This window comes from Coturnix japonica, chromosome 4, assembly GCF_001577835.2.
Source record: "Coturnix japonica isolate 7356 chromosome 4, Coturnix japonica 2.1, whole genome shotgun sequence".
Taxonomy (NCBI): Eukaryota; Metazoa; Chordata; class Aves; order Galliformes; family Phasianidae; genus Coturnix; species Coturnix japonica.
The window spans coordinates 17914199-17937481 of record NC_029519.1 but is presented as its reverse complement, the minus strand read 5'-3'; the positions used below and the strand labels follow the sequence as shown (position 1 = coordinate 17937481).

General features: G+C 41.6%; 1 long non-coding RNA gene across 4 annotated transcripts; it reads right to left on the bottom strand.

The window, feature by feature from the left end:
- Positions 1-93: 93 nt before the first annotated feature.
- On the bottom strand, positions 94-22107 carry LOC107313078. Of its 4 annotated transcripts, none has more exons than XR_004307139.1 (8): positions 20871-22107; positions 19058-19129; positions 15724-15794; positions 13198-13262; positions 11149-11255; positions 10067-10210; positions 6017-6389; positions 94-5315 (listed from the first exon to the last, which is right to left on the bottom strand). It is a non-coding gene; the product is annotated as an uncharacterized LOC107313078 (long non-coding RNA). The 4 variants fall into 4 exon arrangements; XR_004307140.1 differs by having other exon boundaries at positions 11149-11251; XR_004307141.1 differs by lacking the exon at positions 15724-15794.
- Positions 22108-23283: the final 1176 nt, after the last annotated feature.

Sequence of the window (23283 nt, the reverse complement as noted above, 5' to 3'; positions counted from 1 at the left end):
TGCAAACTCCTCTTGAAGTTCAGAAAGCACAGAGTGCCCTGGAGCAGGACTTCTACCCAGCAAAGCGCACCAGCTTCCCCCATGGGTGAGATTAGTTCCTCCAGACATGACCTCTTGCAAGAGGCTCACTGCAGAGGCACTGCCTTCTGCCTCTCAGTCACAGGCACAGCAAGGTGGACAGATTTTGCATGTGTCTCATAAGTTAGCATGATGATGGGAAAAAGTCACCCAATGCCAAGAGCTCCAGCAATACTGTATAACACTTCATTTATTAGCTAAAAGCTCAACAGGGATTTAATTAAATTAGATCCTTGTGCACAAGAGAAAGTTAACCCTTACTGCGTAAACATTTTTTATTAGTAGGTCAGAATTAGGATGCATTGCTTACAACACAGTGCAATTAGAATTAAAACAAAATGAATGGCATATGGTGTCTTTGAACGTTTCTTTTCCATAACTGTTTTTCTCTTTTTTTGTTTCATGATCAGAGTCCTACCAGTTCTTCTTTTCCACGTGGGTAGCAAAAACAAAGATAACTTCTGAAAACAGAAGAAATAAATCTTATTTCAAAACACACAAAAACAAGGCTCTCTCACTGGCTTCACTTGAAACAACAAACCCCCTCAAAAAACCCACATTATGAAGTGCAGTAAAAGTTGGCCAAGTCTCTTTAATGACCCAGAAACTGATTATGATGTACTGAGTTCTGCAAGTTAGTAAATCTGTCCACATGCATAATAGCAAAACAAAATGTTAGGACTCTGTCACCAACAGGATTTATTGTTCAAAATTACTCAGCTCCAATGGCAGAGTAATTTCTAGGGAAAACTTCTGGTGAGTAATTGGATGACATCAGCAGGCATGTAAAGATGCTATTTGCAGACACCAACAAATGCTTTTTCTGTGGAAGATTTCTGCCAGCTGTGCTGCAGAGGACTCCATGGTAACCCCTGACTCCCAGAAAGCCATGGTGACACTGGAGGGCTGAAGTCATCTCTCCATCCTGGCTTTTGCACCTTCCTCCTCCTGCCTCTGTACTCTTCAGCATAACCACACATGAACTAGCTGTGCTGTGTTTTATGCTCCTTTATGGAGCAGCCATGGAAGTTTCTTTCAGACATGTCACCACATAGCAAAAGGCATAAGCCAGACCTGATTCAAAGTCAGCCCAAGCCAACTAATATCCCTCTCCCCATGGCATTTGACCAGGATCAAGCACAAAACACAGCACCAGTATTTTCACAAAAAATTGCACTGACAAGAGGTTCCTACAGTTTTAAAGGCATGTGTCCTGTGCCAAGCAAAGCTAAGGGGTCTTAACTATATGATACTGAATTTGTATACATGAGGAGGCAGGTCAGAAAATGAAATTACATTTGCTGTTCAATATCCACCTCTGCTAGCCAAGTAGTTCTGCCTTTCTTATTCAAGAGTTCTGAGTTTCCATTGTCAGGAAGCACCAGCACTTGGCAACTTGGCTTTTGTGGCCTCATGGTTTGTAGCATTATTTATTCCTTCCATCTTCATGTGTCTTCTTGAGAAAGTTATGTCTGAGTTGTATTCCTTTCTGTAGAAATATGCTTACAAACCACATGTGCTTATAAAGGTTTACAAATATCTCATCAAGTCAAGCAAGTCCAAGTGGGTGAAAGGCAGTTTTGTTTTCCTGCTATGAATTTTTCAATCACACCTATTTTTATGTTAGCAAGGGAAATCTCCATGATTGAATAACTACAAGCCATTTAACGAACATGAACTCAAACAAGTACTTATAAAGAACAAAAACAAATGCTTTACTCCAAAAGGTATGTTTTCCTTTTAAACACTTCTTCGGTTAAAAGAGAAACATAAATTTAACTGATTTTTACATGATTTTATTTTTTCTAAACAAAAAAGTTATTCCCTTCCCCCATCCCAGATGGCTAGATGTTGACTCAGTGCAAGGAACATGGGAGGTTATACAAACAAGAGCCGAGTCTGACAATCCATTTTGACTTGGCTAATACCCCTCCATTGCCATAACCAAGCCTCAGCTAACACTTTCATTTCTTTCTTATTTTCTCTGAGTACACTGCACTCCACTCAGCTGAATCACCAGGATTTCTTTCCTTTCAATGAGGCCCTTTCTTTCAAAGCCTCGAAGGGAGAAATACTTCTCTCTCAAATGCAGCACTTGACACGGCATGCTTCTTGCAGGTGAACTGCAGAAATATTAATTTTCACAGTGGCAGCAGGCACGCTTTTCCCTCTGCTCCCCCACTTCCCAATGGCAGCATTGCACAGCTGGGTTCCAAGCTGTGGCACCCAGATCTACAAATCTACCCCCCAGCACTACTTGATCAAAAACATCAAACTGTGAATTGATCTTAGCAGAGATGCCAAAGCTCCGAGTCTGTTCCATACATACAGCCTCAGTCCCGGAGGAAAATCTCCAAACAAAACAATCCTGTTAATTCAGACTTCCTTATAGGCTTCTTTATGGGGGTCTGAAATGCAATTTGTAAAGGGATATTGGGGTGGGTTTTTTTTTTTGTTTGCAAGGCAGTGGGCAGTGTAACTTGCTGGCTCAGCTTCTCCAGAACCTGAATCCAGGTTCTGCTGGGGGAAGTCATGGGATCCTATCCAGAGGCATGGTGGCACAGTAGCACAACAGCCTGGCCATTGATTCACAAGCTGTGTGGGCTTCAGCAGAAAACACATAGTTCCATGCTGGTATCCATCTGTCTGCCAACTCACATGGCTCCAGAGAGGCTTTGACATGGCTGCCCCAAGAAGGGGTGCAAAGGACAGATTCTCAGGGTCTGGCACCTCATGAACTGCATCTGCAAAGTATCCCAGTAAAATCCAGCTCTGTGGTTTGGAAACCTCCAGATCAGGCTCTCTGAACATATGGTATTATTTTCACGGCACTTGACATTCCTCTAGGATAGTTCAGATGGTACACTCACACTCCCAAAATTATGTCACTGTTTTCTGAATTTAATGGTTACAGTTAATCACTGCTCACAGCTCTCCCCTGTTCCTCTTCCCCTGAGAGATGCTTCCAGCTGCATGTACTTCACCCATGGCTGTGCTGCACACTTTCTTTGCTCCCATTCTCATGCCACTCCAAGGGGCTCGGGACCCATGAACCACATGGTTGCAGGGGCATGCATGTCCTGCTCCTGCCAGGTGATGAGTTTCCCCTTCCAGCCTCCAAAACACGTTGGAATCATGCATCTATCAGCACGCCTCACCACACGCTAGGCTAAAGTAAGTAAAGCTTGGCAGGTTTGCACTTCCACGCATAGCATTGCTACTGCAGGCAGGATTTCCTCTCAAGCTGACGAATGGGGCCCTCTGACTTCTCCCAATGAGGTATCTTTGATGGAGCATAGCAGGACTGAGTAAATAAACTTGCCTATGTGGGAATCACAACACTTTTGAGGGATTTGTAATCTGAAGTTGAATACAGGACTGAGGACAACATTTTGAAGAGATCCTAGCTGTCTGAGGGAGGGAACTTTATTTAACAGTTGATGTGGCCTAGGAGCTCTGGAGCTCCTCAGAGGTAGGGTCTTAAATCACCTAAATCTCTGCAGGCTGTGCAGCAAGGAGTGGCAGCTGCCAGACACACCACTGGGACTGAGGACCATGCACTGTGCAGCTCTTGGCTGGACAGAATGTGCTCCTACCTACAGGGGTGGGTATGGGCAGAACAAGCACAGCTTCTACACAAAATAACTCCAAAATGACCTACCTTGTGAGGCATTTCCTGAGTGCTGAAGGGAAGGAGAAGGGCTGAGCCTTGGACAGCAGGAGCATCCTAAATACCTTTACCTAAATGGTAAAGCAGGGGTGAAGTCAAGTGCTCAGGGAGCCCGGAAACATGGAGGGAGCCAGCAGAACAAAAAACATCAAATTCAGAAAATCCCTTAAGCGTGTATTTAAGTACTTAACCAAATCAGGACCACAAGAAGTCCACACAGACGGCCCCGGTGGATCTCGGGTTATCTGCTAGCATCCCATGGAGGTAAGTGGGGCAGCCCAGTGCCCTACAAGCACAGATGGCAGCAGGTGAAGACAGCACATGGATGTGAGCAGAGGCTCAGCCTGCTGTAGCAGAGACAGTCTGCATCAAGAGGGCTGGTACTAGGAGCAATGCCCTTCTCTAGGCTGTCACACTGAATTATTACCATACAGTATCTTTTCCCTTTTACCATGTGGGTTTTGGGGTTGGTTGTGTTTTGTTTTTGTTACTTTTTGGGTTGTTTTTTTTGTTTTGTTGGGTGGGGTTTTCTGTTGTTGTTTGTTTTCTCCCCTAAGCTTGTTTCCTTCACAATTTCTCATCTTCATTCTCAATAGTGGAAAAGCTATACAGCCTACATGTGTTGTGCAGATCCCTGGGCCCACCTCCCGCTCTGAGGATTTCAACAATCGGTTGTTTTCTGTGCCTCAAGAGGGATTACAGCCCTGTGATATCTTTCTGCATTCTTTGAAATCTTCCCCCCTCTCAGGGGAAGAATCTGTTTTTGATGTTAATGTAGTGCTACATGTTTGTAAAGCATTATGGTCTTGCATGCTGTCACCACAACATGATGATAAATGAAGAGTTTAATTTCAGTTTAATTTACGCATGCAGATTAATAAAGGCAGAGGACAAGGCCAGAAAGGACAACAGCAATGCTAATATCTCTGCCTCACTCACTTCACTCCTGTGTGTCTCCAGGGGCTGTAATTGCTTTGTCCTGGTGTTGATACATAAAAGGCAAGAAAATTGAAGATTTAGTAGAATTGGTAGTATTTTGACTTGGATTATGAAAAGAGAGAGTTTAAGAATGACTCTCTGGAATCAGAGCTAATTCCAATCCTTCTCATTTGCTTTAAGGTTCTCCTCTTCACTTTAATCCCTGCAAGAAAGCACTATGCCCCATGTTCCTGAAGCACACCCTTAAACTCCTCAAAGCTGTAGGACAACAGACAAAATTGCTGTACCAATACTTGAAGCAGACAGGAGCACAGATGTTGGCAGGCCCTCACAATGCAGGCACAAGCCCTCCCAGTGCACGCAGCAGGACATGACACCACTGCTGCCTAATGCAACCCATGGGGAGGTGGGCAGGATGTGGTACTCCAGCCACAGTCACACTCACTGTTGCCACGTGGAGACACGGCCTTGTGGGTCTTCTCAGGAACAACCTTTGTGGCGGCATGGATGGATGAGAGCCAGGATGATGTCTTGCAGCAACTCCTCTGGAAGATAGCTTCATATGGCCACTTGCCACACACAGGAAATCCCAGGCCTCCACACCTCACAGCCATCCCATACCTCAGCCCTGTGAAAGAAAGAGACATAGTCAGAAATTGCCAAGGAAAGGACCATAATGGAGACCCCATGGATCTTAGCATGACAGCTTAAGTGGACTGAAATGTTACAAATGGAGGAGCCATGTTTTGGCTGTAATACATAAAAATCATGCTACACATCAGGAATGTTTCAAAGAGTGCTAATTTATAGATGCTTTTATAAGGAGGACAAGTGCGTATATTTCTTTTCCTTAAAAGTGCAGCTGTAACAGCAAACCACACACACACTCTGTAGGTTTTATAACCTTACTAATTTTCCATCAGTTTTAGGAGCTATTGATGGTAACTATAAAGCCGTTTTGTTTCAAGCTAAGAAGAAAAAGAAAATTAGAAACAAAAGGCTTTGTTTTCAGAATGCAACTAATAGCTGGATTACAAAAGTAACAAAGAAAGAAAAACAGCAAAAAAGAGAAAAAAAAAAAAAAGAAAGAAAGAAAAAAAAGAAAAGCCTGCAAGTCTTTTACAATTGACTCTGAATTCAGACAATTGAGTTGGGTTTTTATTCTTATTCCTATCCAGATCAATGGAGAAACTGTGCACAAAACTTGCAGAGATAAATGGCAACCTAAGGAAATGTCAGATGAATCAGTAACCATTTTGGCTGTATACAGAAAATACATAGCCATCAGAACAGAGGTCCTGGGAGTATTGCATTGGATGAGGTGCTTACATGGAGAGGAATCAAATCCCAGCTCTTCAACAGATTTCCTTCCATTCATACTCCCATATGTGAAACAGGCATCTACAATGCTAGTTTAGGGAGATGTGCAGGAAGGTCAAATACTGCAGTAAGGAACCAAGAACTGAAATCCTCATCTGTTTCCATCACCAGCAAAGCATCCACCAGCTGTTTTATTCTATGCCAGCTCTCAAGGCTTGGAATGATACTTTTCTCCCATAGGAGAAGGAAACAAAGTTTTGCATGGCATCATTTCACAGTAGCTCAGTATTGGGGTACAGTGCAGAAGACTTGAGTTCATCCTCCCAGCTTTTTTATTTAAGTCAGGCCAAGCAGAGCTCTTACTGCAGGTTTGCCCAGCCACCTGTGCAGAAGAGATAGAAGAAACGTTCTCTGTAACAAAACAGTTGCAAGAGAAATAAAATAAAAATCTTCTGCCAGAGCTCTAACCAAAGTACAGTTTCTAACAAGGCATTTTAGCTGCGTATTAATATGAGGTGGGAGGGGAGGGTCTGCACAGAAATGTCTGTATTTGCCTTCAGCAGCTTAAAAAATGGGACTGAACTTTTTCTTTCTTCCACTTCTCTGTACATTTGTCTCTGTGCAAAGGAAAAAAAAAAAACACTTTCAAATCCATAAGGAGGACCAAAATGTTGCTCACATTCCAAAATCGCTGGGAGAGTTCCCATAATAAAATATTTGTTGGAAAGGTACCAGGCCATATTAAGTATAGAGAGGCAGACCTAACTCTCACTTTCCACACTTTTGTGTGACTGAGACAGAACATTAACAATATCTGAACTATACACAGAGTTTATACTTAAAGCATTTCTACACCTGTCGAACAGCATTTTATTTATTCCCATGAGCTGATATTCCATTAGTTGTGTTACTTTAGTTGCACTTAGATGACACTGTGTCACGAGGTTATCCCTAAATGTAAGTCTGTGACAAGGGAGCAAAGAAAAAAAAAATAGGAAGAGGTTCGCTATGTAACCCAGCCGGCCCAGGCCACGCACTCTGGGACATGGGGAAGGGCAGAGAGCGAGCAGATGATAGTTTTAACAGAAAGAAAACACAATGCCAATGATCTGAGAAGGAACGGTAATTTACTAAATGTAACCAAATCAAACAAAATGAGAGAGACGAGAGTACTCAAAATACAAGTCAAACCACGACAGTGTGATGGAAGCATGTGCTTTTCTCCACAGTGAGCTGAGACAGCCAGATGCAGTGGCTGGGGTCCATTATGGAGTCCCACCCCCCTTCCTCTTCACCCCCCAAGTCCTCCAGGGATGCCACCCCTCCTCTCCAGGTACCCAAAAATGCCCCAAATGGCAGTAACATGGAAAGAGAACATGAACTCTTTAACTGCCACTGCTCTGCATGATGTTCTGATGTGGAATACTGACAACAGAAATCACAAAACCACAACATTCCACCCCTTATTCCACAGCACCTCATCATGCAGAACATATATCTGCATAGGAACACACAATAAGTAACACGTGTTACATATGCATATATCTGAGAAACAATAATTAACATGTTATATATACACACATACCTATGTACATATATATATATATATATATATATATATATATATACACACACGGAATCACTGACTGCACTCCCCCAGCATCAAATTCCCTGTGGTACACATTGAATATCCTCATTTTTCTCCATCACCCACCAAGTGCACCCAGGTCCCTGGGCAAAAACAGTTCCATGGAGAGGTTTGCTCTTTCCAGAAACTGGAAGGACCCAAACCACTTTCCCTAACATTCTTTTTACATGTACTACATGGACCTTATCTCCCTCTACAGTATGTAGGGAGCTGGATTGTGTAGGACCATCTCGATTGACAGATCCTCTGGTGTTGACCAGCCAGGTGGCTTCTGCCAAATGCTTCTCCCAGTGCTTAAATATTCCGCCTCCCATTGCTTTCAATATGGTTTTTAACAACCCGTTGTAGCATTCAATCTTACCAGAGGCTGACACATGATAGGGGATATGATAAATCTTAATAAAAATGAAATTCTCTGAACAAAAAATCACAGATTTTGGAAATATTGGGGAAATAACAGCATGGCTCATACCTTGTCCTGTATAAAGTCTCCCTATAGGGTTGTTTTTTTGGATTATTTTTTTCTCTTAAGTGCGTCAAAACTTCTAGGAAACGATCGTTCATTTTCTTTCTTTTTCTTTTTTGCTTACTTTTTTTTTTTTTTTCAATATTATTCTGATTTCCAATTGCTCCTGATTCTTTACATGCTAATGAGAAAATATCCCATGAGAGACTTCAAACTAAATGGTCTGGAAGCAGGAAAAGGAGTTAGGAAAGTTCATAATGGCACCTAGAGATCTGCCAAAACAGTTTTTAAACTGTTCTCATCCAAGCTATAAAAATCTGTGGGTAGCTGTACTCATCAGTACAACAGCAATGGTATCATCAGCTTGCATATATCTTAGAATCATAGAATAGCTTGGGTTGGAAGGGACCCCAAGGACTGTTTCAAGCTAGAACCTCCCTGTCACTGGCAGGGCCATCAGCCTCCGGATCTGGTATCAGACCAGGTTGCCCAGAACCCCATCCAACCTGGTCTGGAACAGCTCCAGGGATGGGGCATTCACAGCCTCTCTGGGCAGCCTGTTCCAGTACCTCACCACTCCCTCTGTAAAGAACTTCTCCCTGACATCTGATCCAAACTTTCCCTCCATGAGTTTAAATCTTCCAGTGGCCACCAGCAGACAGCAGAAGATCCAGTTTGTCCATTTTGTTCCATAAATAGAATCTAAATGAATGAGGGAAGAACACTGATATCCATAACGAGTCAAAGTCACAGTGAAAGAGCAGCAAGAGAAAGAAGGGCTATACACTGTTTTGTCCTTAAGTGCAGCTCACAGGGAAAACACAACCCTTGAAATGAGATTTCTGGTAAAGTTTTTAATAATCTCCTGCTTTCATATCCTGCCTTAAAAAACACCAGGATTTCCACCTCTAAATATTGCCTCTACTTCTTGTGCAGGGAATACTTTGCGCAAGTACTCCTTGTAAAATGTGTTGACACTGAGGTATTTCAAATAAATATGCTGTTTTATTGCATGCTAAGATTTGTTAAATTATTATTATTGTTCTGAACCCGAGTCTTTTGAAGTGATTTTTGCATAAAAAACTCTGAGTACACAAAGAGAAAGTCAGAAACATGCACAATGAAAGTTGAGAGTGCTGCCTGGAAGCTATAAAGTCATTCACCAAATTCACAGAATAAATTGTTTTCTTATTAGACTTCTACAAATGAAAACTTTGATATTTAACATGGAAAGTCTTCTGAACTTTTTTTTTTTTTTTTATTCCCTCCATCTTAAACTGATTTGTGCTGTAGTACACACAAAATAGGTCTCTTATACTACAGCATTCCCACTATGTAAAAAAAACTAGTTGATAAGGGAGGACAAAATAATATCAAGTGACACAGAAAGTGATGAATTTACTAGAGAACAAGATTTTCAGCATGCCTTATAGCTGAATTCTCGATCTTAGCTAATTGATTTAATAGGAGTAAAGAGATGAGAAGCAAAACCATATAAGCTCCTTTCCTTCTGCATAGGATGTATAGACAAATCACACTTTGCACCATCCCTCTGAAAAGGGACAGCAAGAATAAGTCAGAGTAACTGAATTCAGCAAAGACCAAAGCCCAGTTAAGGAGCAATTATTTTGCAGCTTTGGAGCTTAAAGTGGAGGAAGGGAGTGTGTGTTCCAAATAATTTGAAAAGAGAGACCAAATATTACTTGTCTTAAATAATGTGAGTCAAGTCTACTAACTCAGCTTTGCTGAACAGTAACTGATAAAACAGGGTCTTGGAGTTAGCAGCACCTAAATTCAGGAACTTATTTCTGCTTTAATGCACCCAAATACAGACTGCACACTGGAGTGTGTATCAGTGACACTACCCACAGTTGCACACAGCATCCCTCCCTCCAAACAAGGAAACAAAAATGGCTTTTCTTCTACTTCCACCAGAGATGCATACCTCACAGTCAGCATGCCTATGGTTCGTAGGGAAACAGTCACAACAAGCTTAACTCTGCTCCCCAAATGTGCTCTTCCACCAGCACCATCATTTCCAGCCTCCAGCAGGTCCAACACTAAAAGCAGTACCCAAATTTTCTGGTTTCTGGAAACAGAGGATATAGATACCAACCATACACTGAAACATATAGGAGTTGAGTATTAACAGCTGTTTGTTGTGCAGGATACAAATCTTAAACACCATGAGTTCCATGGCTCTAACCTCGCTTCTCTGAAAATGCTGACTTTCATTAATAAAGCTTGGAATTACAGTCAGTGTCTGGGTGTGAAAGTCCCATTAGAACCTTACATTTCTGTAACTTATAGGCCACGCCAAAAGAGAAGAATTTGTTGGCGATCCCTTCTCAATTATCATTTTTCAATAGTTCTTACTGCAACTAATATTCAGCATCACTTGCCAGACATTTCAGAGCAATAAATTTCTCAAAATGAAGCTTATCCCACAAAAGTCTGATGAGGTGCAGTTCATCAGTGCCAAGTACCTTGTATTGTCTGAGAGAGAATTAGCTATCTGACCTTGTAATACTATCTGATTATTTATTTAACTTAACTTCCAACCACTTAATGAATAAGTAAAAAAAAAATAAGATATTGCATAGTATCTTAGAATGACCTGTCACATAAATTAAGATTGCACTGTTCCACCAACACTGTAATCTAGATTTGAACTATTCCTCAAGGCTAGGTCAATCGAAGAGATACGTTCTTAGGAAGAAAGACAGTGGATAGTGCTTTCTTTCGTTTGCTTTTGCAACTCCAGTCAGGTTATACGGCATGCAAAATTACTTCTGAGAAAGGATGTTGTAATATAAGAAATGAATGCTGGGAGTTTTGGAATTACTTAAAAGTGAAATTAAAATATATCTAGCACATTCCTCAGAGGCATGGGCTTCAGCTAAGGGCTGGTACCTTAGACCACTGAAATTAATATAAGTTTACTGAGTGGCTTTAAGAACTGCCCTTCATAACCACTGTGCATGCAACATGAGCACAAGCACACCTTGCATTCTGTGGGATATATACCTTTTCTCTTACCAGTTCCAGGAAAGCATCAGAGAAACTGCAGGAAGAATACGCTTCACTTAGCCACAATTCCATTGTCTCTCCATTCCTTGTGTAGCTAAAGCTGGCTTCCATGAGGAGCAATTCAAAATGAGCAGAGAAAAAAGCAAAACAATTGTTATTGAATTCAATGTATATTCATAAGGCTATTGTTTCTATCTAGTCCCTTGAATATTCTGGTTCATTAGACACCTCTTACATGTCTAACTTTTCAGTGGTCCAAACAGAAGACGCTACCATTCATGCAACCGGGTTAAGTATCACTGAATTGTTCTAGGGCAGTGCACTCTACAGATTTACCATACAGCTTTGTACATTATACCAGGTTATTACCAAGAAATATATTAATCACCACGACAGACACAAAGCAGCACTATTCACAGTCTCTGAACTGAGGCATCAAATAGACCCACTGCTAATTAGGATGATGACAGCCAGGAATTACAATTAGAAGTCTCTGTTTATTCCTCAGTCCTTAAGATTATTCATCTCTGTTCCATCTTTTTCCTCCTCATGAATCTGGTAGCAAAACATTGGGCAGCACCTCCTGTGATCCAGCTGAATAGTTCCTTGTTAGCAGACACACACTAATGATGATAAATGATAGACAAGAAAGCAGGCACAAAGCTACAAGACATGGAGGTACAGTCTTTGTGTACACATAGCATTCATCTAGCATAGCTGGCTTTCTTACACCAAGAAGAACAAATGATACAGACCAGAAAATGCACATCATGCATGAGGTAATAGTCATCTGGGTGACGACTTCGAAGTGCTTAAACATACATGAACACTTTACTTACAAAAAGAAAACAAACAAACAAACAAACAAGATCTGTGCTATCCTAATATATGAACACCTACTTACTTTCTTATGCTCTTTAAGACATCAAACCTCTGTATTACTTCACAGGATGCCACTAATGTCTGTCTGAGAGGACACAATGATATACTCTTGCATGTGGCCATACAATCAGCAGGTTTTGACTCCCAGGGGATTGGATTAAAAACTACAAATCCTTTTTTTTAAAACAAGTTCTGTTTCTTAAACAACTTGTAAGAAACACCATGCTAAACTTCAAATGAGTTCTTCTTTGCATTGGCAGAACACTAGAGGGAAAATGTTATATAAAAAAAAGGGAGGGGAAAGACAAAAAAACCCACCATACTTCTAGAGTGATTAGTCATGGGAATTTGGCACCATCTTGCATAAGAAACTTGCCTAGCAGTGTATAAAGTCACCTGGGATGACTGGTATTTGGGTTGCTGAAAAGAGCATGAAGATGATAATGAACTGAACACATCTGTATCTGCAGGCCTAAGACACTGAGACCAAGTTACAGCACAGAGGTTACTGGAGTCGAGAATGCTGAAGGAGATTAGAAGCAGGCAGAGCTGCCTGCAAAAACATAATATTGAGAAGGGATTGGCAAATCCAGAGAAATAGTTGAGGTGGAATTCTTTCTGCAGATAGCCCTCGTCCTGCCGTGTTGACTAGATTAACATGCTGATAGGTAGCAATGGTAAATTCCTTTAAAAGTCTTTATTGGGGAAAAATGAGAATATTAAATTCTTGCCGTTTTCTGAAGTCTAAAGTTTGTGTGTCCATGAAGTCCTGCCTTGAAACAGTCTTTTTATCAGAACTGGCTATAGATTATTACTATTTCTTTTTAGTCAAAACATTTTGATAGCATGCTTTGAGTATGTTTCAATTATCACTTCAGCACAAACTATCACTGACACGTTCAGGAGTTTCAGTGTTGGAGAAGTCCAGCTTTTCCACAAGTGTTTTGTTTTTGGGTTTTTTTTGCTTTGGAAGAAGTCCGTGCTGCAATGAAAGCATTTTTCTTACCAAGCTTCCAGTTACCTGATCATTCTGGAGGTTCTCCTACCTGAGATGATCATACCTTAGTGCAAGAAAGAAACACTCACACAGAAAAGCTACTGCACAAACAAAAACAAAACAAAACCATGCACCTTAGAGGTAATTTGCAGCAGTGATTTTCCTACCTGAAACCTTAGTTAAATGTTCAGAGAAAGTCCTCTCTTTCAGCTCTTTTAACCAAAGGCAGCACCTGTGTAGAAATCAATGGCATGATGTATGCATAGTGCATCTTCTTATAACAAGTAGTTGTTTCTCATACCTCCTCAGGCTGAAATTGGCCTGCCTGCATTTTGCACCCTTATTATGCTTTCTATCAGCAGCTGGATATAAAAGAGTTACAACATAGCTGCATCTATTATTTCATTTAACCTCCATGTTATTTTTATGTGTTAATATTGAATTAACTTCAGGCTGACAAAAAGACATGAAGGAAGAAGAATTTATCTGCCTTAAATTAATATATAATTACAACAACAGAATGAAAAAGAAATGGCACTTTCCAATGAAAACATTTGAATAGTTAAAATAATGATATATATATTTCTTTATGAAGAAACTAAACCAGGTAATCTTGGATCAAGCCTGTGAGTGTAGAGCAGATAAGTGAGAATATCCACTGCCAGGATATTAATAACAAAGGAAGCTCCGTTTTAAAACAGCTACAAGAAGAAAAACACGAATAGCTCTTAATGCCTCTTATAGCAATGAAACAGCCACTTGAAGGGAAAATGGAAATTTGAAAAACAAATGGAGTGTAACTTTGATTAAAGATTTGTTTTTCAAAGGCATCCATCTATGTTACATGATTGGTAGACTTCAGTCCCTGTAGTGTAACATGTTCATACTGAAGCTCAGATTTTAGTGAGTACATGATGTTTTGATTGGAAACTGGATGTAAGGAGATTCCTTCAAACAATAACCAAAATGAAGACATTGACATGAGGAATTCAGCTGTGGTTTCCCAGGCAGCTGAGGCTGTCTAGAAGCTCGAAGACCACGGCAAGAATGCTGCTCTCCTCCCCCCAGAATTCTCCACTGATGCCCCAGCCACAGCCTTGCCCCACTGCTTCACCACAATTAGTTGTAAGGAAAAGCATCACTTAATAACCTACTGAAAGCCCCCAAAAGCTTCCTATCTCCCTTCACGATGTCATTTAATGAGCAGAACCATTTAGCTTGATTCCCAGTTGCCTGGATGGCCAGGTAAGGACCCTGATGTACAGCAAAAGTTCAGCAGCTTTAATTCAGGACAGAGCAGCCCAGCTGAAACCAGAGCCCATCTTTCATTTCATGCAGAATTTCAAGCTATGCAAGGTTAATTGTGGACAGCAGAAAGGTGAGAATGAACAGCAGTGGCACCCGTCAAGCTGCAAGCTGTGCTAGGTTTATAAACAGGTTCTGTATTCAACTAATGCTTTTGCCTCTGGCACACAGAACAAGTTTGCTCAAGAGCAGAAAAAGACTGACTAATACAAAGCTGCACACTGCAGTGCTTATTCCTTTTTTTCACATTGAACTGACAGACTAATTAGTTACATTAGTGCAGAACTAATAGCACATTTGTTATAATGGCTGTTTCTTGTCTTATCTAAAGCTCAGAGGCTTGATAGCATTGTATACCAAAAAAAAAAAAAAAAAACCCAAAAAAATGTGGGATTTTTTTCCCATTTTCCCTGCCCTTGATAAATCTTGGTCTGTTTAAGTTGCTTATTTTTCTGATGAGATGTTAAGCTAGAATGACTTTTTCTTGTTTAGAATAAAAGACATCAGGTGTATTCATTCTTCAAGTTACGAAGGTGCTCGGGAACAAATCCTTTCTAATCACTGATGCTGTAATATCAGAGCAGCAGTGACTGTACTTCAGTTAGCCACAACATAGTTGCTCATAGAGCCAAGAACATTGAACAAGACACAAATGTGCTCATTATTTTAAAGAAATTAATGGGCCTAGGGGGAAAAACACCAGACAATAATGCTCAAGTGATGATAAGTGTTAATTATAGGAGTAATTCCATGGTACAGACCCAGTGTTCAAGGTCCCTCTTCTATACATTTCTTGGTGTGTTATTTATACCATCAAGACCGTAGCTGAAAAAAATCTAGCAAGGGATCTAGGGATGGCTTGCTTTCTCTTTTAAACTGTGATATGTGAGCATTTGCTGCTTGTAAGGAAATGTCAATTTCTGCAGATCCATCTCCTCACAGTTCCCTGCAGTCACAGAGGGCAGCTGCACAGTACATAACACACACAAAGCTCTTGCTTAGCCCAAAGCTCCAGAGTTACTAAGCACAGTTACTAATGCTAGTAACAGATCTGTCCAAAGACTTCCAGCAATATACTGGTGTGGTTACAAGAAGAAGATACGTTGCTGATCATGCAGCAATCAACAACCGTTAACATAAACTTCACCAGCCCCTGTCTACATAGGGCTGCAAACACGCAGCTGGGATGAAGTGGTTAGTGCACAGTGTGATCCAGGAGGAGAGTCTACTACGCACAAGCATCCCAAGCGCCTCTCTAAGTTAGTGTGCCTAAGGCATGTGCAACACTAGCTTCTGCTTCAGGCAGGAATTTATAGCCATACAGGATGAAACCCAGCCAAATGCCCAAAATCACCTGCAGGATCAAGTGCCACAAGGGAACGCCTTACCTGGGCACTGCAGGGATGCAGCAGTATCCCAACCAGGTTGGCAGTACTGAGTGGCCATCTCCAGCCTTCAGCTGCAAGCACAGACATTAAGTTTTGGGCCTCTAATATAATATTTTGGATTAAAAGCATATAGATACATCTTGATTTAAAAAACATTAATTTTCCTTAGAGCAGTTAATTTGTTCTTTCCCTCTCGGGCATGAGTATGGCATTTATTTAGGAACCCGAAAAATCTGTTTCCAATAAGAAGCCTGGCATTCTTTCTTTATTGTCTACAACAATCATAGAGAAAACATACTATCAGAAAGAATCATTACTACTTGATCTTCATCACACTGGATTAATCTCACACTGAGATAATCAGAGGCTAATTTGAGAGGAACCAAAAGGAAAGTGGAAATGGAGATAGAAGTTAATCAGAGTTTGCCTGTACTTAATACAGCCCTGGCTCTCTTGCCTGCTATTGAACAAACGTGTTCAACAACATATAAAATATAAAACGTGCTACACAGAGGCTCGAATCCCGGGGGTTGGACTCGATGATCTCTAAGGTCCCTTCCAACCCGCACAAGACTATGATGACTATGATGATGATGAAACCCATTAGAAGAGTTTGTTCCTGATCTTCACCAAAGAGTAGAGACAGAACTCCGCTTACCAAGATGTGAAAACCCCAACAAGAACTTCATGGGGAATGGGCAAGTGGGGACCTTTATTTCAGCCTGACTGCGCATTAGGAAGTGCTTGGAAGCCTATTTTTTTCCAAAATGACTCTCTCACAAAATTCTCTTAGTGGGTTGTTTGTTTTCCCAGAATAAAATATAACAGCTCAGTGCATGAAATAAGCTATTACCAATAAAAGCATTTTTATGGTAGGATAAGGGAAATTTATGCTAGGGTTTTCACTTGTTTGGCACATTGGCTAAAAAAAAAAAAAAAAAAGTCTACAATGGAAAAACAGCATTTGCTACATCTGTGTGAGGCAGCTCCGGCCCACTCCCTCTGGTGGCATGGTTTTGGGTTTGCAGGGGCATGGGCACCTGTTGCCCAGAGCCTACCACCGGAGTGGTGCTTCACCAACCATTTGTGTGTTCTCCCAATTGCTTACAAAAATCCTTTGAAAGCCAGGATATCCAAGTTTCCATTCCAAGGAGACATCATCAGCTTTGCCTGGTAGACAAAGGCAGAAAGCAGAGACTCCCCCTTTCCAAACCCCAGCTATAGGTAGCGTACACCTCCATAAAGAGCCCTCTCCTCTGTGCATGTCTGCTGCCTATGGACATCACTGGATTTCACTGGCTGACTGCAACAGGCATAAAGACAAAAGGAGTGAGGACACGAACAGAAATGCTGGCGCTAGACACACTGACATTTGGCACCTGCCCCATCTCTGCTTTCTTGTTTCCTATTTAATTCACTCTTCAGGAAAGTTTATTGCTGATCTATGCTAGAAAATAACTCATATAATTGAAATGTCAGTGTGACGTTGTTTTGCCCAAAGTAACATTTTATTTGGAAATTTCTGGATGCAATTATCTCTTGTGACTAATAAAAACAATGGCCTAATTGATGTGTGAATATAAAATGCTTGTTGCCTCAGCATTTCAGATCAAACAGACTGTGTCCTTCTTGAGAACAGCTGCAGGAATTTAAGGAGTGAAACAGGGCAGCAATAACCTTGCCACTTTTTGTTTTTGATAAGGACTAGGTCTCCTCTGTCACCACAGTCCTCCCCCCTCATCTCCCAGTTTCCCTCCACTCAAGGAAGAGGAGGATGACCAACAAGGTGCAGCCATGGGAACTGCTCTGCATTCGCCTCCCCCCTCTCCTCCTCCCCCCCCCCCGTATTTCATAGTCTAATAATGGGCAATGATACCTCCCTGAAAAAAACACCACATAAGGATTTGGTCAGGAAATTTCCAATTTGCAAATTTTTGGATGAATTTTACGTATTCATGCATGTATCCCAAAAATTCTGCCTACACGGCGATTTTAAGACAAGGAGGAAAGGGAGAGAAAATATTTGGGTTTGGATCCCTATAAATCCCCAATTTACTCCTTTTAAAATACACACAAAGAAGAAAACTATTTTACAGTCCCATTTTCTGAGAAATAAGAGCTACTGGCAAGACATAACTGAAGCTTAATAGTTTTCAAATCTGGTACAATCTGAACTTCACTAGCAACCAACTATAACGTATTAATAACTTTACAGAATTATTTGGAGCTCAGACAATCCCAGGAATTGGCCTGAAACTGGAAAAGGTAGGGTGATCAGGGTACTCAGCCCTTAGCCCTAAACGTAAAGGTCTTTAGCTCACAGAGCAAACAATTCACATCTTTCTGTCCCAGTCAACATGAAAGTGGATTCAGTATGAATCACATAACACTTCACATTCACTGAAGTGAATACTCACATTATGTCATCAGTAAGTTCATTTTTTATTAGTTCACAGAATTTGAACATAACCCATTATACCAATTTTAAGATAGAAAAAGAAAGTAAAAAATAAAAGGTAGACATCTAACTGAAATAACTGTTTTAAACTCCCTCTGTTCTGTGAAATCTACACCTAAAGGGCAAGGCCATTCTTTTCTTCTAACAAGCCAAGGCACAACCAGACTACATGAGAACCAAAAGAAAACTTGCATCTCAGTTCTTGTGCCCACACTTACAAATAGTTCTTGTCTTCAGAACAGAAAAAAAAGACGTCCTAGATCTGGAGACCACAAACCCAGAGGAAGTCCAGATCCACCCTTAAACTTCGCAGCCGACACTTTTCCTTTAATTCACTGGTTTTTGAAAGATTTACTGCAAATTAGATTACAGATTAGCTGTACTGAAGCTGAAATCAGTGTATTACCACTTATTGAAAGAACTTCAGCTTTTTGTTAGTCTGCAGACAACATCACTGTAAGCACTGGCACCCACTTGACCATCAGCAGAATGCACACTTTGATAAATATTCTAAATTAAGCACATATGAGAGCCTGAGAACCACAATGACATGCACCTTGGAATGAGACTTGGAATATTTTGTCTGGCAGAGTTCAAAAGGCTTTTCAGCTGGGAGCAGCTGCAGCTTGGTTAGCACAAGAATGGATTGATTGTAATTTATAACACAGAATATGGATTAATGCAATATTCATGGAAAACCATGTGTGCAGAGCTCCATCTGTCCAGTGGAGTTCTGAAAGTATTTTACTTTAGGAAAGAATGACATAACCAGAAAGCATTTGCCTTCACTACATCCAAGTTGAGAAGAAAGGTATTTTCCTTACTTCACTGGTATACAAACAGGTAGTAAAGTCCCAGACTCCCTTCAAGCCTTACCCAAAGAGGGCTGGAACAGCTCTGGTGGTCTTCAAAGCAGGGTCTGTGGTTCAGCTGCCTCCTTGTTTTTCCCTGCAAAATGACAGAGACTACAAGATGCATTGGGTCTATATGGAACATCCCACAGAACTTCTGCTCTTGAGATCAGAGTTGGTGTTCATATGGACAAGGACCCATGCACAGCCAAGAGGGGCTATGAAAGGCCAGCACAGATCCAACAAACCCAGCAGACCTGTACAGTATTAATAAACACTGACCAAATAAGCCACTGTAGTAGAAATACTAAGTTACGGCCTGAGACAGTGGTTGAGCACCTGGTAGGAAGGCAGGGCCAACCCAGGGGAGCTCAGGTGCAAGCAGTGAAGGGGTGAAGCCAGGATCCAGCCCTTCCCAGACCTCATTTAAGGGTTGACATGGAGACAATGATATCTCTTGTCAGAGATCCCTGCCTATCTGAGGCTTTCCAAAGGTAAGCAGCTCTTTTCCTTCATTACTGAAGCTGCTGTACTTGCTGCTCATTCTCATTCTCTGTAGCCAAAGAATTTACCATCCTGCAATTATTACAATACTCTCCATCCCATTATAGCATCACAGCCACCGAGAACAATCAGAAAGGCTCAAGAAGAGGAGGTGAATATGAATATAGCAGACAGGCCACAAGACTCATTCTTCTATCAAAGGTTTAGGTGTTTGGCTTGTATTCTTGTTGGTCTGATGCTATTGAAAACCTCTGAGTCAAGACTGAACAGTATATGTGGCAAATCTCACCTGAGAAAACAAAAAGATTCCGTGTCAGACTGTACTTCTAGATAGGTTCACACACATTCTTCACATGGTTTTGTTTCAAAGTACATCAGGAAATTATTAAAAAGCGGAATTTATCCTGAATCACAGAGCTACTGAGGCTGGCACAGTGTTCAGGGTCAGTCAGGCCCAGCTCTGGCTGCAGCAGGGCCACCCACAGCAGCTGCCCAGGCCCATGTCCAAGCGGCTTTGGGAGATCTCCAGGGAGATCTCCGGCTTCCTTGGACAGCCTGTGTTAGTGTTCCATCATGCTCACTAGAAAAAAAAAAAGAGTCACTAAAAACAGCCTGACTATTTTCTTTGCACTCTTCAGGTATTTTGTACACATTGATGAAAAGCCTTCTCTTCTGCAGGCTGAATAGCCCCATCTCTCTCTGCCTCTCCACATAGAAGAGATACTCCAGTCACATTGGCATCTCTGTTGCCACCATCACTGAACTCTTTCCAATATGTCCATGCCTCTTTCATTCTGTGGAGCCAGAAGTAGACATGGCAGACAAGCTGTGGCCTCACCAGCACTGAGTAGAAGAGAAGGATCTTCCCTTTTGACATGTTAGCAACACTCCTCCTAATACAGCCTAGGACACTTTTAGCCTTCTTTGCTCCCAGGGCTCATTACTGGCTCCTGCTCAGCTTACAGTCCATCAGGACCACAGGTCCTTTTCTGGCAAGCTGCTTTCCAGCTGGTTGGCATCCAGCCTGTACTGCTACACAGAGGGTTGTTCCTCTGCAGGAACTTTGCTCTTCTTGTTGAACTTCATGAGGTTTCTGGATAATAGATGCTGTGCACAAATGCTGCTGTTGGAATGAGTAACACTCATTCCCTTTGCGGATTGGAATTGTTATGGTGGATTTTATGCACAGAAATCATTCTTTTTCCAACAAGATGAAATTCTGCAGCTGCCTTAGTACATGAGGCATCAATTTAAGATTTGAAGTAGCTAATATGCTCCTGAAGAGGAATACACTTCTACCAAGTGAGATTGCAAAAAAGGGAAAGTGCAATTACCTGAATTTGAATTGAGATGAATACTGGAGTACTGGAACATGTCACAGGTTACCATCCTCAGCTGGGAAAGATCACAGATAATTAGACCAATTAAAAATGCCCTTGGGAGATAAGCCTTGACCAGATAAGGCCATTTCTCACTGCTTGGCAGGGGGATATCAGTCTACAGCACCACAGCTTACTTGTTGCTCACGTGTGTCCAAACTGGGAATCCCAGCTTTACCAAGATACATTACCCCCAGAAGATCTGACCAAAGTAGCATGGCAAGAGAAGAAAAGAGTTAATTACAGTGGTATGGAGACATCTAACACACTTCCTAGACACATATTCATGGGAAGACTTAAGCAAACCACAACCTATTTGGAAACATGTCCATAGTTTCCTTTCTGTCAGGAGAGTTGTGTTAAACACACTTTTAAAGCCTGATTATAGGCATTTATACCACCCAACTTGCAACCCCTTTTAGTGACTTGACTTCTCTTTACACTATTAAGGTGGCTTGTCTTTTCCCTAAGTCAGTTTTACAGGGTGCACGATGCACCTTCACACCTTTCTTGGGTGTCATTTAATCTCTTCCTACTTTTCTATTTTTTCTGTTTTGTTTTGGTTTTTTTTGTTTTTGGTTTTTTTTTTTTTTGATGAAGCATTAGCACACTGGGAGGACCCACCTGGTTCAGAGGGAACTGTGATTTTAATCCAAATTGCCAATAACCATAGTGAAGTTCAGGGAAACATGACTGTATTTAAAGCAGCTTGTGCAGTTTGCTAGAACCCCAGCTATTACACAGAGGAAGGTGGTAATTACTGCATACAGTTATCTGATGTTTCTGATTGAAGAAGTGGTGCTAGAAGTGAAACTAAATCAATGACAGATCCCCTGCTATTTCAAATGTTCTTCAGTGTTCAGGGTTGATGTTTCCTTGAAGTTCTTTTCCAGAAACTTGAGGTGTTTGGAACAAAATAAGCATCTCAGATTCCAGGACTCCTGCTACACCCCAGTGCTGAAAAGCAGCCTTCATGGAACAGCAAATCTTTAGTGCACACCCTCCAGTAAACGAAAGGGAGAACTGGCTACAACAGACATGGAGAAGGCTGAGGTCCTCAAGTTCTTTGCTTCAGTCTTCAAGGTCTCTTAGGCTTCCCACTTCTCTTACAACACCAGGTGTGCCCCGGTGGCGCAGTGGTAGAAATGCCGCGTTGTAACACCGGAGGCCCGGGTTTGAATCCCCTTGTGGTGCAAGTGGTAGAAGTGCCGCTCTGCTACACAGGAGGCTCGAATCCCAAGGGTTGGACTCAATGATCTCTAAGGTCCCTTCCAACCCACGTGAGACTGTGATACTGTGAACCCTGTAAGGTGGAACAATACAAAGATGGTAACAGATATTCAAAAGGTTATTTATAAGGAAAGACTCACTGATAGGGATGCCTTTGCTGAGAAACGCTGAGGCAATCTCCACCAAGGAGCAATCTCCAAGAGATGCTGCCTTAGTTCTGGTCAGCCCTTAAATAAGGTCTAGAAGAGGTGGAGTCAAGTTCCACCCCTTCCGGGAGCATAGCTAAATTACTCCCACCTGTGCTCCCACAGCTGACCGACACTTGCCTCAGCTGATTAATCAGAGGTTCAGGCTGTGATTACTAATTTCCCATACAAACCCTAAACCCTTGGGTGGGAGTTGGGGAGCAGAGCAACTCCTGCAAGAGATGAGCAAGTCTGAGACCACCTCATGAGGCTGAATGTGTACAAGTCTATGGGGCTGGATGACATGCATCCCAGGGTCCTGAAGGAACTGGCTGATGTGGTTGCCAAGCTGCTCTCCATCATATCTGGAAAGTCATGGCTGTCATTTGAAGCCCCCAGTGACTGGAAAAAGGAAAAGACCATTCCCATTTTTAAGAAAGGGAAAAAGAAAGAGTTGGGGAACTACAGGCTGGTAAGCCTCACCTCAGTGCCTGGGAAGTGCATGGAGCAGGTCCTTCCTCTACACTGAGTACATGTTTTTCTTGTATTACATCCTACAAGACAGTGAAATAATCTAGGAACTGGCACATCTGATTTTGGAAGACAAAATCATCAGAGTTGATACAAAACTGCATTCTTGCTTGTGCATTTTCTCTCACTCTTCATATGCCATTACTTAAAAAGCATTTTCAAAAACCAAGGTCCCTCTTAGATCTACAAATAAAGAGTGGGCAAATGTTACATTTCCCTCAATTACCTAAACCTCTACTTGTCTATAATAAGGGGGGAGGAAGAGACTATTCCTGTGGTAAGAACACCTAGCTCAGGAGGCATAAGGTCACCAAATGGCAGCTTCACACAAGGCAAACATCAGTGCATCCTGAAGCACTCTCTTTCTCCTCTCTACCACCCAGAAATTCAGCCAAATGAAAAGCAAAGCATTCCCTCCAGGA